The following is a 21061-nucleotide window of genomic DNA, read 5'->3' as shown; positions in this document are numbered from 1 at the left end:
CTTGGTCATCTAAAATTCAGTTCTGAAATAATTCAATCTAGTGTTGATTTTGTGCTGATTTAAATGCCAATTTTGTAATAATAAAAAATATAAAATTTTCAGTTAATAAAAAAACAATATATGTGAAATGCTAGATTAGCATTGGAATTACTCTGATTAAAAATGACTAAATGGTTCTTAGTTAACTAGGAAGTTAGATAACTAAATCTTCGCATGACCTACAAGGATATGGAGAACTAAGTAGGACTTCTGGTCCAGTGTTCATTTTTATCCATGCAATTTTATGCTGGACGTCACAATATGCAGTACAATACTATATATGAAAGGTTTAATTTATAGTACAGTGGGTTGGCTAAGGATTAACCAGAAATTCTAATCTGGCAAACATGGATTTTTTTTTAATCTACTCCTTCAGTAAGTAGGATTAGTGTCTTTTATCAGATAGAAATTCACCTGCTACCTGAACACAGACATTTGCAAAATACATATACACGATAGAATCCAACCCATAACCTGTTAGTTGATGAGCAAGAGTGGAGACACTATTCACCAACCAACCAGGCCAGCTGATGATATGGTAATGATGTTTACCATACAGGAAATATTTACCCAATTGCTCTGTTGGTCAAGTGAATGTTTTTGCTTCCCTCTTCCATAGGATATGAGCTCGAATCTTGCTATGATAATGGATGTGTTTGTGAAAGATGATTTTCAACCCCTGGTTTGAAACCACAACTTTGCTTATTTAGAGGTCCAGAGTATCTAGCAGGGAAAAAAACAAACAAACTTTGTTTTGTCTTTAAACTGGGATCGCTAGACTGTCAGATCCATTAATCCATCCTTGATATTTAAATAATGCATGATAGGTTTCCTTTTGTGGATTGAATTCATATAAAATCTAATCAGAAGTTGACATGAACACTGAACTGCATCTTAGTTATTTACAAAATTCTCTCCTAAGATATGCTGTGAATTATCTGACTCAATTTCATCCTTGAATTGAGCTGTATTCATTTTTTTAAATTCATAATTTCTTAATTATGAATTAAACACGCACAGCCTCTGGTCATTTATCAACCAGTGTTTATCGAAAACCTACCTTTACTAGCAGATACATCCATCAAAAGTTTGTTCATCACACCTCTCAGAAAATTGGTGTTATCAAGTCCTTAATTAATAGAGCACATAAGCTGTGCTCCTCTCCCTCAAGCTTACAACAAGAACTTCTCACTATTAAAAAGTTAATGGAATTTAATGGTCACAACCCTAATCAAATGCAGCAGATAATGGACTTCTATGTTCCAACACCTCAGGATTCTTTAACCCAGGGTTCCAATACCTTATATTTCTGGCATCTTGGAACCGATTGGTAGAATTTTGAAGAAGTATCATCTCATTCCTACATATTTTCCTATCAACGAAATTTCTCATCTGTTGCCATCAACAAAAGACAAACTGGCACCTCTATCATTAGTTGGCATTTACCAGATACTGTGTGAATGTAATCTAACATATTCTTGTAGAAAGGCGTATATGCTGATTAAACATGATTATTAAATACTTAAGGAATTGACAGTGTATACTAGAAATATAAATTAAATCAAACTTTAATATATACTTTCCAATATTTCGGCAACGTCACGTTGCCATCTTCATGGGAACTTAAGATAAAGACACGTGCACGCAAGTACTACACAACAGCAAATGAGAAACAAAGTGAGGAAGCTAACGTTTTCCATTAGGACCTTTCCTAAGGTCCTAATGGTGCCCCTAGCGGGCTATATTAGGTGTTCTTGGCCTTTGGGCTGAAGTTCTCCTGATGTATGTTTCCCAAATTTGGGGCAGTCTCATGCATCCAAATTTGTTGCGGTTTGGCATGTTCCTAAGGGCTGAGGCTGATTCCATGAATAGTCTTTCATATTTGAACTTGCTGCAGTGTATTACTGTGGCTTTCTTCCACCTTATTCTGTGGTGAGGATTTCAGGGCAGTTTGTCCAATTATGTTCATCCAATCAAAATCTCGTCCATTTCCTTGATTTTGTCCATTACTTTTCTCGTCCAGTAGGACATTTTGTCCAATGCCATTTGTCCAATTGAAAATAATTGGACAGAATGCCCTGAAAGCACCTGGGTTTGAGGTTATTCGTCCAATCCTATTTCAATTTGAAAATAATTGGATGAAATGCCCTGAAAATACCTGGGTTTGAGGTTAGTCGTCCAATGCTATTTGTCCAATTCTTCATATTAGTCCAAGGAGTTATAAGTAACTTGTGATCATTAATAATAGTCAATTAGCGTTAACTTTTTTTCCTTAAAATTTGGCAGTGCTGAATATCGCAGAAATTGTGATGAGTGACTGGGGTAAACCAATGCTTTATCTACAAAATTATTGTTATCGTTTTCACTCTTATAACAAGAATAGGACTAGACGGTATTGGCGATGCGAGGTTCGTGACAGTTGCAATGCTAGGTGCATCACAACTGTCAGTTTAGACAACATTCTAGTGTACAAAGATGGCAAGGATGATCACCAACATGAATCAGGCATGGACGGAGAGGTTAGGAAAGTTAAAAATATTTCTAGAGAGAAGGGAGCAAGACAATATGCATGGTCCACCCTCACATGTTATGTTTATGGTTATAGGACAAATTCAGCAAGATGAAGTATTACTTATGTTGCCAGAGAGGAATAGTTTAGGCAAGTCAGTAGATGGCAGAACACTGCGAGGCCTCGTGCTCCCGAAAGTTTGGTTGGCATTGAGATACTGGAAGAATATCAACTAACGTTAAATCATGACAGATTTCTTTTTTATGATTCTGGTGTACAGGACGAGGATTGTCTACTTGTTTTTGCCACAACGGAGAACCTAAGATTACCTGGAGTGTTTGACATTATCTTCTCCGATGGCACATTTAAAACTGCGCCCTCACAATTTGCTCAGTTGTTTACTATGCATGGAATATTTCGAGAGCATGTCATGCCTCGGTGTATGCTCTACCGCAAAAACTGAGACTACATATCGGTCAATATACCAGCATGTCGTCAACACCGCGAAACAAGCAGGAATCATTGTGAATCCACATACTGTTATGATGGATTTCGAGCTGGCGAATATGAATGCTGCATAGGAGATATTTCCTAATGCAAATATAAAGTGTTGTCTATTGAACTTTTCTCAGGCCTTTGGCGACATATGGCAGCTTTGGGTCTGTCACAGCAGTATAAAGTTGCAGGAAGTCTTATACGTGAAGAGGCATCAATGCTGTTCGGCTTGCCATTCGTGCCGATCGACGACGTACTCGAGGTATTTGACTACATTGCAGAGAGTGTTTCGGAAGACCTGGAAGGAATGATAGAGTATGTTGAATGTGTTTACATCAGAGGGCGGAAAACACTCGCTTTCCACCCGAGGTATGGAATGTCCATGATTTGGTCATCAATGGGACACAGAGAATCAACAATTCTGTAGAAGGTTGGCATAACAAATTCCAAAAGTTGATGGCGGTTTACCATCCGTCACTTTGGATGTTCATCGATTTCCTGAAGAAGGAACAGAGGCATAACAAACAAGATATAACACGCCTTCTTGGAGGTCAAAGAAACATCGGGGCTCCTGTGAATAGCCGGTACCTACATAACCAAGAACGCATTTTCTCCCTAGTACAGCAATATCCTCAGTACAAGGCTGAAAACAGACTCAACATGTACCTGTGGTCAATCGTTTATCGTTTGAAGGTAAACCCAGCCGAGGAAGTCAATGAGGAAGACTAAATTCTCCAAACATGGCAGATTTCAAAATCCATTATCTCGTTTTCACATACTGTTTCACATCATTTCCGAATTAATTCTGTTCAATTAATTTGTTTCCTTATTTGTTTTGTTATAATTAAATGCTCACATACATATCTTGTAGAAATTAAAATAAGTGGCTCAGAATTACTCTGACGTTTTCACTCAGAAAAAATCTAGATTGGACATAGTAATATATAAGACAGTGATAGATCTGATAGAAATATAAGATCTGATAATGTTGGAGTCTTGACAAGTAACAGACTGATTTGGAGGAAAATTGTAGATAGGAAGTTAGTAATGATGTAATTTTTTCATGTAGTACTGTCATATCCTGTACACCCCTTGAGGGTACATGGCAGGAATTTGATGATGATGATGATGAAGACAGTGATAGGTCAAATCGAGATTGGACAAAATGTCCGATGAGACAAATCGAGATTGGACAAAATGTCCGATGGGACAAATCGAGATTGCATGAAATCTCCGACCAGACAAGTTTACCCTTGAACAAACTTATAAAAGGACAAAAAATTTTGCCGATTTGCCCTCAAAAAGTGGCGGGTATCCAGAGCATGGTCTGCAAGCCCAGAGTGGCTGTACTGGTGAAATCAGATGTAGTCCTTGTGTTCTGAGATTCTGATATTTGCTGTCCTGCCTGTTTGGCCAAAATAGGACAATTTACAGCTGCAAGGGACCTGGTATATGCCAGGTAGGTCTAGGGGAAGTGGTTGGTCTTTAGTGGAGCGGATAAGGGATGCTAATTTTCTATGTGGTCTGTAACAAGAGGTCGTGTTTTTTTAGGATTTTGTTGATTTTTTCCGAGGTGCCTCGGATGTAGGGAATGGTGATGGATTTAGAGTAATCTTTTTTGTGAAGGAGGAGAGGTGGGTTGTGGATAACTGGTTTTAGTAATTTTTGGGGAAGGGGTAACCATTGACTGAGAAAGTGTTAAGGTGGATTAAGTGTATGGGTGGGTTTTCTATAAACTGAGAAAACCAAGGTTCCATCGGGTTGGCAGGTGACTAGTGTGTCTAGGAAGGGGAGGCTATTGTTTTCCTCTTTTTCCAGGGTGAACTTGATTCTGGGGTGTTGGTTGTTTAAGTGTGTTAAGAAGGAGAGGAGTGTATCCAAGCCATGTGGCCAAATAGCGAATACATCAACATAGTGAAGCCATATGGTAGGTTTTTGTGGGGTAGAGTTTAAGGCTTTCTCTTCAAAAGTCTCCATAAAGAAGTTAGCCAAGGGTGGGGAAAGTGGTGAACCCATGGCTGTCCCCTCTATCTGTTTGTAGAATTTTTCCTGCCAAACAAAATAGCTGAGTTCATTGTGAACTGAAATAGGGCTGAGATATTGGGAGGAAATTTAGCTTGGATTAGCTGTAAGGTTTCTTTGACAGGGACATTTGTGAATAAGGAGGAGACGTCAAAACTGACCATTATGTTGGAATGTAAGGTTTTCTACACTGGCTTTGAAGTGGGCTGAGTTTATGTGTGATGGTGTGTTGCCAGTATTGTGTGAGAGCTCTTTTGTTCTCACACTATACACTGTGTATGAGAAAGGCTTGCAGGCTGTAAGTGTAAACATCTCCGAAGTCAGTCAGAAAGAGTTCAAACAACTTTCCGATGGACGGCACCTTACAATCAAAAGAAAGCGAAGGAGAACGAAAGGCGTGCCGAACTTGAAACTTAAGATGAAAGACTCATACCGATTCTTTGGGGGTTGCCAAACTTCATGCGAGGTCTTAGAGGAGGCCTAATAAAAAGGGACTGAAGCAAGCAGAAGGAGTCCCGGTTCCAGAATTGCTGTCAGAGAGGAGGCCGCCCAGTCCAGAGTCGCCGTCAGAGAGACTGCCCGGATTCACGTTGCTTGAGAGAGAGGAGTTTCCCGCTTCCAGAAAGGAGCTTCTCGGTTTGAGATGTCGCTGGAGAGAGACTACTTCTAGGCCGCAGACAAGGTTTCAAATTGCTGAAAGGAAGAGTTCCAATTGCCGGAGAAAAGTTTCCAGGCCAGGTTAATGTCAGACATTCACCAGTTTTTTCTTACTTTGGTTTTCCAAAATAGAGAAATAAATATTTTATTCCAATATTTTTTTTTGTTGTTGTTGTATTGAAATAATTAAAAGTGATAAATAAAGTTTTTAGTTGTGTATTTTTTTTTAGTTGTTTATTTGTGAGTAATCAGATATCAGGTTGGGGGAACGTCATCTATATAAGAGAGTAGATTGCCGAATAACTTTTTATAGAAAAGTAGCTAGCGTAGTAAAAAAGGTTGAACATCACTGCCCTAAACCTACCTGGTGTATACTAGGTCCCTTGCAGCTGTAAATTGTCCTATTTTGGCCAAACAGGCAGGACAGCAAATATCAGAATCTCAGAACACAAGGACTACATCCGATTTCACTAGTACAGCCACTCTGGGCTTGCAGACCATGCTCTGGATACTCGCCACAGAATAAGGTGGAGGAAAGCCACAGTAATATACCACAGCAAGTTCAAATATGAAGGGCTATTCATGGAATCAGCCTCAGCCCTTAGGAACATGCCAAACCTCAACAATATTGGATGCATGCGACTGCCCCAAATTTGGGAAACATACATCAGGAGAACTTCAGCCCAAAGACCAAGAACACCTAATATAGCCCGGTAGGGGGCACCATCAGGACTTTAGGAAAATGTTAGCTTCCTCGCTTCGTTTCTCATTTGCTGTTATATAGTACTTGCGTGCACATTTTTTTATCTTAAGTTCCCAAGAAGATGGCAACATGACGTTGCTGAAATATTGGAAAGTATATATTAAAGTTTGATTTAATTTATATTTCTAGTATACACTGTCAATTCCTTAAGTATTTAATAATCACATAATCTAGCATACTTTGGTCAAACAGGCCGTTCTGTAGAAAAAAGAATTAAAGAACATCAATATTATATCGAATATATGAAACCTCAAAAAAGTATTGTGGCACAACGTAGTACTGACACTAAACACAATATCCAGTGGGATAAAGCTCTTCTTCTCCATAGATGCAGGTTTAAATATGAATGCCTTTTCAAAGAAAGTTGTGGAGCCCTTTTGCATTGGCCAAATCTCTCTCTCTTCCAAAAGGCGTTCATATTTAAACCTGCATTAAAGTTAATTACTGTGGTTATTGTGTAATTTATTATTTATAATTATAGATATGACAATATCAGAGTGCTTACAAGTGATAGACTAATTTGGAGGAAAATTGTTGATAGGAGATTAATAATAACCTGAACCTAACATGTAGTGCTGTCATAGTAACCTGAATTCCCCCCTTGGGGGTATATATATCAGGAAATGATGATGATAATATATTATAAACTAAAGATATCAAGAAATTATATTTTTGGTTTCATCATTTATCCAAGTGTAAGCGAACAGAATTTGTGTATGAAGTAACTTCATGACATTGCAACTCATATGTGGAGGCTAATGATTCATTAGTCTAAAGATCAATTGCCTTAGTATCCCATAATGCAATGCACATATCCTTACGGACATGTATAATGCTATGCATTATGGGAAGCGCCACTACCCAGACTGGCTTCAACCTTTATTTGAGGTCTCATCAGTGGGAGCCAGACCCAGAAGTGAGTCCAAGGTTGAAGTAATGCAAAAGTCATATTTCCATATACAAGTAGCCAAAAGATGTCATGCTTTATTATCAAAATACTCTGGATTAGAGATAGATGTTGAGAGTTTTCCCACTTGGTTCTATTTGGCTACTTGCATATGGAAATATGTTTTCTACATTACTTCAACTGTGGTATCATTTCTGGGTCTGGTTCCCACTGATGAGACCTAATTAAAGGCCGAAATCAGTCTGGGTAGTGGCTCTTCCCATATGCATAGACATTATACATGTCTGTAAGGATATGAGCACTGTATTATGAGATACTAAGGCAACTGATGTGAAGTCTCTATGTACGAGTTGCCCTATCATGAAGTTACTTTGTGTGCAAACTTCGTTTGCTTCTACAACAATCCCTCGATTAATGTGCCTAATGCATTCTTAAAACAGGCGCATTAATTGAAAATGCACTAATCGAATATAATAACCTATGGGAAAAAGTATAATTCATTCCTCAAATTTTTATTTTGACCCTTAATTTTTTTTTTTATAAAAGAGTTAGGATATATCTCAGGGCCTAGTTAAAAGAAAACCATGAAACTGAACGACAGTAAAACATATTCAGAATATATAAATTGTTTATTCTACTTAACAAAGAATAGAGCTAATGTAGTTTGGCAGGCATTCTGTTTTTTTTTTTTTTTTTCATACAACTGACGGTATGGCCCTATTACCTCTTCTACTACTTCTGCAAATTTTACTGCTTCTCTCTTCATCAGGGTCAACTTCTAAGCATTGCTGCTTAAAAACTTCAATTGTATGAAAAATATTTTCAAATTGTTTCTGTGAAATCTCTTTGGGTTTGTAGCGATTAAATTTTCTTCATATTCTTCAGGATCTTCCCATTGTGCATCTAAATTTAGCAGGTCGGAATCACTCAGTTTCTCAGAATGAGATTTAATTAACTTAGATTCATTTGAAGAGCCTCTAAAATCATTTGCACAATGTGGAAGATTGTACTTCCAAATGGCTCGCATATTGCTAGCAGTAATTTCATTCGACTTTGTCACTTTATAAACAGGCTGAGATTTCTCTGATTTGGCCAGAAAACTCTTGGAAGGCATTCACTTCCAAAAAAAAAGGCCGGTTTTTCATCGACATTAAATATTTGTTGGTCACAATAGCAATTTTCTTCAAAATCTCGGGATGATTTGTGGCCGCCTCCTTATCTGCACTTGCAGCTTCGCCTGTGATTAGAACATCATGTAGGTTATTTCTCTTTTTGAAACGCTCAAATTACCCAGTGCTAGTGTGGAATTCTTCTTTTCCATCATTGATAGCCCTTTCTTTCATGGTTGCAAAGAGACTTTATGCTTTTGATTTAATAAGGTCATTGCTTTTTGAAATCCGTTTTTGGTTACAATCTTCGATCCATGTAGAAAGAAGTCTCTAATTCAATCAATTAGATTGAATTAGAGACTTCTTTCCAAGATTTGATATTGTAAAAAATGTTTTAAATTGGTAACTAAATTATTTCATCCTGGTAAGTGATTTTTTAATATAATTAGCCATAAAAAATGTATAGACGGAAAATTTTTAAAATCTGTAACATTTATTTTTAAGATGTAATAGGTGCACTAATGGAATTTTAGAGGCACCCTTATCGAATTTGGGTATAGAAAAAAAATGACTCACTAATTGGAGGTGCATTAATCGAGGGATTGCTGTATTTGGATAAAGGATGACACCAAGAATAAAATTTCTCGGCATCTTTCATTTATGCTAGTTCATATCTGTAAATTTCTGCTCAATGTATTGTCAGCTGATGATTTCGCATAGATAGACTAGTCAGGAAAATACATAATATGTAATATAAAATTGATGTCAAGTGAATATGTGATAATAGTTTATAATGCATAATATATGCAAGGTTTTGATATTGCTTGTAATCATTTGTGCTCAGCACAAAAGAAAGAAAACTTTCTTTGTTAAATAATGAGTCAGAAAAAAGTTGTCTGAATTAATGAAGAACAAAAGGAAGTTCCTGAAGGGAAAAGTTGCAGTGACTTGCAAAGGTCAGAGAGCACCAAGAACAAAGATTTCAGATAAGGCACATGAAAGTTACATCAACATGCCTGAGCGTAAGCACGTAACGTGTGAAGATGAAAGACAAAGGAAATCGAAAGATATTTAAGTGACCTCATGAGTAGGGAAAGGGGGTTCCTAGGTTCTCAGTGCTTACTCTTCCCTGCAACCACCGGCATCTATAGTCGGGAACCAAAAAGAGAGGCTTCGCTGATGTAGTCCCAGAACTCCCCTGGCATGATCCCGATTGAAGACTTCCAGTTGCCAACGACCAAGGAAAGGCAAGGGGAACATCACCCACTATACATATTGAACCTTCACAAAGGATGAAGTTCATTGCTGCAACACTATAAACAAGACAGAAGAACAGGACATCCTGATGGAACATAAAGTCCTATAAAAGCCTAGAACCAATATTTAGAAAAACCAGGAAAGTGTAGCTATATCTATTTGATGTTTAGACTGTATATGCATTTCTCAGTTATAATAAATAACTTGTAAACAAGACAATGATCTGATATCTGTCAATGCACTATCTCCAAAAAAAAAAAAAAAGTGAACCTGTCGAATTCCACGTTCAATTTGTATCACTGTGAAAACAATTCATTTTCACCAATACAGCCACGCTGGTCTTGCTGACCATGTGCTGGATACCTGCCATAGAATACGGTGGAAGAAATCCAGGATAATACACCGTAGCAAATATAGATATGAAAGGCTTTTCATGGAATCAGCTTCAGCCCTAAGAAGCGATCCAAACCTCAACAAATTTGGGCTGCATGAGACTTCCTCAAATTTGGGAAATCTACATCAGAAGACCTTCAGCCCAATCGCCCAAGAATACCAACATTGCCCACTAGAGGGCACAGTCAGGACTTTAGGAGAAATAATAGCTTCCTACTTCTTCCTCACTTACTGTTTTGTTATGCCTGCGTGCATGTGTCTTGTACTTAAGTTCTTGAAAATGGCAACGTGACATTGCCGAAATATTGAAGTATATTAAAATTTATTTTAATGTATATCCTAGTACGTTGTAATTTCCTTAAATTATATAGTGAAAATGCATAACCAACATCTAAGCCTTTCCACGAGAATGTGTGCTTGTAGTAAGTTGTCACGGCTGATACAATGATACAATAAGATAAAGAGAGAGTTCCGATTAAGGTCTCGAATCCCTGCATTGTTGTTAGTCTGCACTCCGATTCCCCACTCTTGAAAGTGCAGTCTGTCTGCCACAGTCGAAAAAAATATATATATAAATTTTTCAAGACTGAAAGGTTTCCAAGAGGTTGGATAGATTGTAAACATATAGCTGGCGGCAATCAGAAATAAAGCCGACCTCATGTGCAATAGAAATTAAGGCAAGGCAGGAAGTAGAACAAAGGGGGACATTAAATAGAACACAAGCGAGTGAAGAAATAAAGTAAAAAACTTTAGTTATATACAACTTTACAAATGCATATTGCAAACCCATACCATTTATCAACTACCATTTATTCTTACTTAATAAGTAAGAATAACTGGTAGTTATTCTTGCTTATTAAGTAAGAATGGAACGTGCATAGACATATTTAACCCTTTCACTGCTGAGATCGTATTATTACGGGCCCGGAAATACGCACCTGCTTTGCTGAGCCCCCATATGTTCGTTTGGCACGCCTCCCATATTCAGACAATTTTTTAGTATGGAAAGAATCGTCGTAAGATATTCAAACTTCGTGGGTAGGTTCCTCCATCTATTGCCAACCAAATGAAGTTTATTTGACTTGGGTTTCTGTCCTTCTATGACATCTAAAGAGAAAAATTTGAACTGGTGGAACTAATCATATGTAGCACGATGCTTAAACCACATGACTGGGGATTTTTGAGGGATGTCACAATATGGCGTCTACCAGTAAATATCCGCGTTATCTTACTGATAATCAAATTGATGAATTGTTAACAACAAATGAGTCGGGAGAAGAATTGTCTGAGTTAAGTGAATTGTGTACTTCAGATGAAGAAGATCCTGGTGATGTAAGTGTTACAAGTGAGCAAGATAGTAACAAAAGTCTCGATACGAACATGCATAAGCGAATGTGTACCAAAGATGTATTGTTCAAGTGGCGTGATGATGCATTTATTCCAAGTGTACACGAAGTCGATAGCAGTAATTCAGGAATAATCACAGTATTATCACTGATGATTCTTCAACTTTAAATATTTATAAACAATTTTTTACCATAGAACTAATGACAACAATAGCTGACGAAACAAGCAAGTTTCATACCTTCACCACAAATAATAGACCATCTTCACGATTAAAGCAATGGAAAAACACCACCCCTCAAGAACTTTACATTTTTCTAGCTATTACAAAAAACTATTTTTCCACCTTCTGGATATGACCATTCTAAATTCCCACTGTCTCTATAATGTAAAATTTGGGAAAAAACACTAACTTAGCAGACTACCAACTCATGTTTATCAGGGAAATAATTCAAAAGTACTATATCCCCAGAACAACAGGGAGGTTGACAGGACATCCATCACCTGGAGATCAACCCATCTCAAAGAAAGGCATTTCCCTTCTCTTATACCTTCTACTGAGAAGAAGGTACAAGAAGCAGCTAGAGTTTGTCTGTTCCGATACCACTCTTGAGCAGAAGAAGTGTTGTGAGAGCAATATATGTGCACCAAATGTAACGTTGGTGTACAGCCCTGTTTTGAAAAATATCATTCCATGCTAAATTTTTAGGATTTTCATACCCTGGCACTGGTAGGCTTAGTAATAACTGTGTAAATAATAGTGCTCTTTATATATTTTGATTAATTTCTACATAAATTGTGTGTAATTTGCATAATCAAATGGACATCCCTTGATTATGCAAATTTTTTTAAAACACTATTATTGCCATTTTTGTGAGTGAACAAGTGTATATCAAGAATGTATGATGCTGTCTGGACTTCTTACTTCAGTAAAAATTTTAATTGATTTTATTTATAAATTTTTTGCAAAATTAATTCAGCATATCGGACAATGTCAATAGAACTACATTCAAAAGATCAATCTGTTACGTCTCATGTCTCTTCCTTTACGTTATTTCTTTTTACTTTCTATCTTATCTTTGCTTTATTTATCTCTCATACTTATCAGAGATTTCGTTGCCGACAAATTTATTTTAAGAACGACTGCACCAGCCGGCAACTAATTTCTGATATTCAAATAGATAACGTTAATTAACATAGGGATCACGTGATGTGCAGTCGTGGTTCCCCTCTCTCTTTCTTACATGAATTGTTCCCCCCCCCCCTTACTCACACAGGTCCGAAAGTTTTTATAAGTGGTAACTCAGTCTCAGAACAACAGAACTCATGACTTTGATATAAAAGAATACATTTATTAAAACACTAGTATGGATACACTTTTGAATAATCATTCAAGGTACACTTTAAGAAAAAATATCAATGCTAAGTTACCTTCTTTGAACTAAATTGAGAGTCTGAACTCCCCCCGCCCCCTTTTTAGATTAAGATATCCAAAATTTCGATCTTTATGGTTAAGTAATTCAAATATATATCTCTGTCTTATGATTAAGCTCAGACTTGACTTATCTGTACAGGGTTACTCAATGCTCATTTTCTAAGCACAATTAGATATAAACTTTATACATGGCATATCAAACTCTTTCAAACTTATACTCTAACATGGAAAGCAAATTTCAATTCTGCAAAGTCTCTATGCCCACATAAGTGAAAATCAGGCTAATATCTAATACTACAGCTAAACCGCTCCTTCCTGACAAACAGCTTACTTGACACAGACAATTAGTCCAAACAGTCATTAAGGCACTGAGGGTAAGATAATGTATGGAGCTCCTCAAAACCTTGGCTCCTTTACTTTTTGAGGTTTACAATTCTAGAATATGTATGAAAGGGTTGTATATTACCATCTTGTCTTTCACTTCCGATATGGCAAGACTTCTTTAATCCCTTGCCACGTGTTTCTATGGCTTCTGCCACTTACTTATGTTCTCTTCGACGGTTGCCCTTCGCTGGCTTTACATTGGCATGGTTCAACAACGGCTCCTTACTGAAATTCTGACTTCATTCCTTAGGTAGCTTTATTTGACTCGGAGACAACAGCAACCAGGAGATTGTTTCTGGGCACCAGCGACAAGCTTCCTCAACTATCCGGGGTTGGACGGGAACACAGGAACAGAAAACAAGAGAGCGTTTGAGTCTCGCGCCGTGCCTTATATCTCCCTCGCGAGCGCCCTCTCTCGTTGACTACATCATATACTTAACTACAGTCGATTGGTCACCTTAACTCTGAACTGTTTTAACATGGTTCTAAAACATAGATCTCTTAAGCACATTTAATAACAACAATTTTGGTCCTGAAGCACAGTTTTCCTTTGCTTACTTTACAATGACAACATTAGTTCTAAACACAGATTTCCTTAGCTTACTTAATATTAATAATCACAGTCGAGTTGATATACCTTTGAGTGAATATATATACAGTACTCCCTTAGCCTTGTTCTTGGAAGTGTAAGCATGTCCTTATTCTTAGGTTTTCATTGTCTCTGTGTTGGGTTGGAAACAAATTGGCTTTTTCCGACATGACAAATCAAAATAATGAGTCAAATACAGTATATTAGTGCTTGTATCTCTATCACAGCTGAAGTATATGATATTACACTATTATAGTTCAAAGGAACAATTGTAGTAAGTTGCATAGATAAAAATTATTTCAAATAATTATTAATTTAAAAAAAATTACGAACAATTAATAGTGATCACTTCCCAAAATTGTAATCAGAAACCAACCTTTACTGGCAGATACATTCACTCATCCTCCCACCATCATTCATCACAAAAAATGGATATTATCAAGTTTCAACATCTTTTACATAGAGTTCATATGATCTGCTCTTTTGTTAGATGAACTGAGTAAAATTAAAAGCAGTTTGATATGTAATGGATACAACAAAACTACCATTCAAAAAATTAATGATAATTATTATTCTTCTACCAGACTACAGTTTGATGCGAAAAGAATTTCATTATCCTACCTTAAAGGAACTTTGGAACAAATAGCAAGAATTCTGCTATTCTCACCTATATGGATACATTCTCACCTCTTTCCTTACCAGGTGTCTATCAGGTACTCTGTGCATGTTATCTTTCCTATTTTGGATGGACTGGCCATTCTGCTTTGATTAGAATTGAAGAACATAAAAACTATATTACATATTTTGGAATCTGATAAGTCTGTCTCTGCTTCTCACACTATTGACACTAGGCATAGAAACAGTCTTCCTTACTACTATCAACAAAAAATACGTTACCATCTCTTTCCTTAACAGGTGTCTATCAAGTATCCTGCACGTGTTATCTTTCCTATTTTGGATAGACTAGGGCCTTTCTGCCTTGATTAGAATTGAACATCAAGGCTATGTTACGTTTTTGGAATCTGAAAAAATCTGGTTATTGACACTAAGTGCAGAGTTCTTTGGAACTAGACAAAACGTCTTCATTCCAGCAAGTTCAGATTTGATCATCTTTTCCTTGAAAAGTGAAATACTAAGAAATCGTCCGAACATGAAGTGATCAGACTGTATGCCAACATCCAGGTTTTGGGAAGTGATCACTATTAATTGTTCATAATTTTTTTTTAATTAATATTTATTTGAAATAATTTTTATCTACACAACTTACTACAATTGTTCCTTTGAACTCTAATAGTTAATAACATATACTTCAAATGTGACCAAGACATGAGCTAATATATGCATGATTTATGACTCATTATTTTGAGTTATCTTTTAAATGTAGTTAGTCTGTCTCCCTGATGATGGATGAAATATATTGGAGTTTGAGTAAATTCTATATAATTTTTGTTACATGTGTAAGCCGTAGAAAGTTATAAATTCTTACTTTGTTTTTCTTGTATATATTATCTTAGAATCATCAGTACAATAACACTTAATGATTTTGTTTTCATGACAAATCGCAAATGATAAATAACTTTTTTTGTTGTTATTATTTATTCATCAGTGTTTCCGATATGTATTGGGTTATAATTAAGATGAAAAGCCAAAACGGCTATATTTTCTGGCGAAGTTAATTAAATTAAGGGGATAAAAATCCCTTATTATTTTACAGCCAGTATGCGAAACTAAGATCGAAAACTACGATCTACGAGTTTCATGCTGAAGAACTATCGGCGAATCCAAGTGTAAGCGACCACTTGGTAGTGCAGCACCAAGGCAACTCGAAGCAAAGGTGGAGCAAGCTCCCTCACTATCCTTGATATTTTCTCATAATGTGAAAACACAGCTCCTAGGAGATGTAATACTGCTTTACATTATGAGGAGAGGTCACTACCCAGACCGGTTTCAACCTCTTTTGAGGTCTCATCAGTGAGTAGGTGGAATGGGAGTTAATGTCTTTCATCATTGGTCTTTGGAGTATAAAGATTGCCGAGGGTCAGCAGGTAGTAATAGGGGAAGTTAAAGAAAGGTAGCGTATGATAGTAGGAGGTAAAAAGAGGCCTCAGTCAACCTGTTTAGCTGTATAACCCAGTTATACAGCTAAACTTGTGGCTAAAAGGTCTATAAAACATCATCTACTTATACCTGTTCTAAAAAAAAACTTAAAATTTACACTTTACTTTATCCGAAAAACATAACTTTAGATTACATTAATCCAGGTGTCTGGAGACGTCATCTCGTAACCCCTAAAAAAAGAAAAATGTTTGGTAAAATTTGGAACTTAGATTACTCTTAAACTATGCCTTACAACTGAAAAAGACTGCGATAACAGGATCCATATTGAGGTGGACTTTATCAACCAGAGAACCGAGAGTTAGGGGAAGAACCCGGCCCGAGTGATAAAGCCCACAAGGAGCTGCACTGCTTCGCTGTAAGCCTTCACAACTCGGGTTCTCAGGTCTACCCCCCCCTTTGTGGACTAGAGAACCAATAAGTTGTACAATAGAACTAAGTATTTAGTTGATTCTGAACAGAGGACAAGTTTTTCGTTTGTCCTTAACTCTTTTTTTGTTGTATGTTTCTGTAAGATTTAAGAAGCTACTGTTTTTTCCCTGCCATTTATTATTTGGTGAAGAGCTTTATACAGCCTCCTTTCCGTTTCTTCGTTTAGTTCCGGGATTCCTTTTAGTTGTGCTGGGTTTAGTTCACTTAATTTTTCTATATAGAGGTCTCCCCATTCGATACTTATGGTCTCAGGACCTGTGAGGAGGAGCATAGGTGCTCCAATTTTGTCTATTGCCCTTTGGAGGATCACCTCGGAGTCTTCCGGGATTATGCGCATTAGAACCCTTTGGGCATCCATGGCAGGGATGGATTCTTCCTCTGATTCCTCGGCTGGGGTAACGTTGCTTTTTCTCGATTCTTCAGTCTCTTCTTGGTTTTCTATTCTGATCTCCCTTTCTTCCTCTTCCTCAGAGTCTGATATTCTTCTGGGCATCTGTTATCTGGTTTTGTGTTCTTCGTTTCTCCTTCTTCAGGGCTGATTGAACACCTAGGTGCAGACTACCCCAAGAACAAATGCAGTTCTTGCATTTGTTCTTGGGGCAGTCTGCACCTAGGTGTTCAAGTGATCTGCACCGAAAACATTGCTTTCTTACACCAGGGTAGTTGACTACTACTCTGGCAGAGCCCAGAAATACAAAGTTGGGGACCTCGGCCTTCATCTCCATAAGGAAGGTCACCTCGCCAGTCTTCCAGTCGGGGGTAGTTGGCATCGTTGGTGATTTTGACGTCCTGTACGTCTCCCCATTTTGAGAAAACCTTTTTTATTATCTCACTCCCTTCCTCGAGATATTCTACAGGGAACCTTTCTATTCGTAGTGTCTTCAGTAGACTTCCTACTATGAAGGGATAGATCTTTTTCCCCTCACATTCAATACCTGCCATTAACTTATTCCTGGTGTCTATATCTTTCACAACTACCTGGTTTCTACCTGCTCCATAAGGGGTAAAACCAGATATCTTTTGTGCCCCCACTATATTGGCGAGAGCGCTCGCTAACGTCCTCTTCGGTACATTGGCGCCTGCCTCTATACCGAGGGTCTTCACTTGCGGCAGAAATGAAGTCATTTGGAAGAGAAAATTCCTCACTAGGAATTAAGTCCCAGAAAAGTGGATAGACCTTTAAACCAGGGCCAAGCATTCCCCGTTTGCAGAAATCTCCTGCTACGCTAGGTAGAGGCAGAAGACTACAAGCAGGCACAAGGCAAAAAGAAAGGACAAAAATAACTAAAAAAAAGGTCTCACCAAGGCTGTAAGCTTCTGGCAGCATGACTGGAACATGCAGCTCTCTTTCAGGTTCGCTGGATCGGGCACTCCCCACAAACTGGATCATGAACAGGTACTGCAATCTTGATTAACATCAGTGAGTAGGTAGACCACTAGGAACTGGATTCTGGAACATGGAACTCTCTCTCAGGGTCGCAGGAAACGGCAACTTCTGGCAGTCAGTGAGTAGACCTGGATGATATCAAAGTTTAAGTGAAAAGAACTTGCATACCTTCACTATACGAATGCCAGAGTGGTGTGCCCATATATATTATATTATAATTAAGATGAAAAGCCAAAAACAGCTATATTTTCTGGTGAAATTAATGGGATAAAAATCCCTCATTATTTTATAGCCAGTATGCGAAATTCTAAGCTTAGTAATCGTAGTTCATAGTTTTTGATCCTAGAGTTTCGCATACTGGCTTTAAAATAATAAGGGATTTTTATCCCCTTAATTTAATTAACTTCGCCAGAAAATATAGCCATTTTGCTTTTCATCTTAATTATAATATAATATATAATATATATGGGCACACCACTCTGGCATCCATATAGTGAAGGTATGTAAGCTCTTTTCACTTAAACTTTGATATCATCCAGGTCTACCTCCTGACTGATGAGACCTCAAAAAAGGTTGAAACCGGTCTGGGTAGTGACCTCTCCTCATAATGTAAAGCAGTATTACATCTCCTAGGAGCTGTGTTTTCACATTATGAGAAAATATCAAGGATAGTGAGGGAGCTTGCTCCACCTTTGCTTCGAGTTGCCTTGGTGCTGCACTACCAAGCGGTCACTTACGCTTGAATTCGCCAATAGTTCTTCGGCATGAAACTTGTAGATCATAATTTTCGATCTTAGAGTTTCGCATACTGGCTGTAAAATAATAAGGGATTTTTATCCCCTTAATTTAAATGTATTGGGTTGGCAAATAAGTTTGTTCGGTTTATGTGTTAGTAAAAGTTTACGCCGTTTCGCCTGTCACTATTGTTGTGCTACTGCGCAACGCTTTTCGCAATTGAAAGGCGACATTTCATATAACCTTTCAGTGAATTTTCGTTCAGCCTACTTCAGTTGCATGTGTGTGACATATTTTTAGAAATGGAAGGAAATAACGTACATTACCGGCATATTTTGCTTTTTTATTTCAAAAAAGGCAAACGACCTGCGGAGGCCCATAAAAAAAAATGCAGCGTATATGGGGATGGTTTGCCAAATTCCGTTCTGGAGATTATTTTGATGTCAGTGGTGCGCCGGTCACCCGACCGAGGTTGATTCGAGTGTTGTGAAGAATATCGTCGACAAAAATCCATCACAAACAGTGCAGGTGATTGCTGCAGTACTGAACATATCCCATACAAGCATTGAAAATCATTTGCACAAGCTGGGATATGTTTCAAAACTCAATGTTTGGGTGCTGCATTAATTGACTGAGGCCAATATGACTGCTCACATATCCATCTGTGATTTGCTGCGACGTAAACCAAGAAAACGACCCATTTTTGAAGCGGATGATTACGGGTCGTGTATGATATTCGTGGTACATAAAAGATCATGGGGGCACAAGAGCAAACCGCCGCCGCAAACAACCTCGAAAGCGGGATTGCACCCAAAGAAGATCATGCTCTCTGTGTGTGGTGGGATTACAAAGGTGTTGTCCACTACTGCAATTCATTGTTGACCAGACAACAAAATGACCCCTTTTTGGAACGAGTCGTAACTGGCGACGAAAAATGGGTGCTGTATAAGAATAATAAACGCAAAAAACAGTGGCTTTCTCCAAATCAAACTCCAATTCCAACACCTAAAGATGGACTTCATCCACAAAAGGTTCTGTTCTGCGTTTGGTGGGATATTCATGGAACGATTCATTACGAACTCATGGAACAAGGTAAGACTATCACAGCAGCCATCTACTGTGAATGACTACATCAAGCATTGTTAATCAAACGTCCTGTGCTTGTCAATCGAAAAGGGGTAATTTTGCAGCAAGATAATGCAAAACCACATTCTGCAAGAATGACTCAAGAAAAAATTAGGCAGTTAGAATGGGAACTTCTACCACATCCTCCATATTTGCTGGATATTGCCCCTTGTCCCTATCACTTATTCATGTCCTTTGAACACAGTATAAGAAATAAAATCTTCCATTCGTAAGATGATGTCCAAAGGAGTTTGATATCATTTTTTGCCTCCGAAGAAAAAACTTTTTTCAAAAAAGGAATTCTAAACTTAGTAGATCGTTGGAATAAGGTTATAATTAACGATGGTGGTTATAGAATTTAATAATGTTAATTTGTTCTTTAACAAAATTTATATTAAAAATGTAGTTCAAAAAATTGATTATTTTCCAGTCCCCCTTATATAACAAACTTGCTCACTAAAATACCAAAATGTGAAGTCTCTGGAACACAAAGTTATACTAAAGAAAATTCACTATGAACAAACTGTCAAGTATAACAAATTGTGTGATCCCCATGAATTCTCCATAGTAAGAGTTAACATGCATGGTTTTTCTTTTCAGGTCATGGACTAGTCCTTACTAATACCATGCTCCCACATAAAAAAGATTCAGCTGTACAAAAGTAACTGGACAAAGAGTGAGTTGTACAAATTCACATGTAAAGAAAACACAAGAAATAATAATAATAAAAAAGAAGTCTTGAAGTGGCTACCTAATTTTGAGCAGGTTCAAAATTTATATAATATTGAAAATAAAAATCTGTACTATGGTTTGAGAAGAATCGGTCAAGCAGCTTTCAGAGGCAAACTGTAGACTGATAACATACACACATTCTTCAACAAGAAATGTTCAAAATACAAAGGTATAAAAGTTTTACAGGGCTAAGGTTGAATTTTGGCTGATTGGAGTAAGACTCCCATCAGCCAAAATGTCCATCATGCCTAAAATGGAAATAAAACAGAATTAAGTGCAACAAATTAATTTTCCCACTGACTGTATATCAGGCTTTATGCAAGTGTACTTGCAAAGAATCTAAGAAAAATCATAGAAGAGAACTTTCAGGAAGTATCAGTTGGGTTCACACTAAATACTGGTCATAAGGTTCATATTTTAGATTTTTACTTTAAAACAGAGTCAAAAATGGGGGAATGTAACAAGGATCTGTATGTAAGCTTTGCAGCTCTTGAAAAGGCATATGATACATTGCCAAAGGAAACTTAAAAAATTCTACAATTATATGTGTTATAAAAATGATAAATGAAGTGAACATCAGTGTGTCCTTCTCAAAGTGACACACTGACATTCTTCTGGAACTTAGCTGCTAT

At 37.3% G+C, this 21061-nt stretch overlaps 1 protein-coding gene across 2 annotated transcripts in view; it reads left to right on the top strand.

Moving 5' to 3' along the window:
- LOC150105929 (Fanconi anemia group E protein-like) overlaps positions 1 to 21061 on the top strand; it is a 145104-nt gene that overhangs the window by 69955 nt on the left and 54088 nt on the right. The gene's annotated exons all lie outside the window — the stretch shown is intronic.

Source organism: Typopeltis vanoorti, chromosome 6 (assembly GCF_054136105.1).
Source record: "Typopeltis vanoorti isolate ZY-2024b chromosome 6, IOZ_Tvanoo_1.0, whole genome shotgun sequence".
Classification (NCBI taxonomy): domain Eukaryota; kingdom Metazoa; phylum Arthropoda; class Arachnida; order Uropygi; family Thelyphonidae; genus Typopeltis; species Typopeltis vanoorti.
This window is presented reverse-complemented; position numbering and strand designations above follow the sequence as displayed.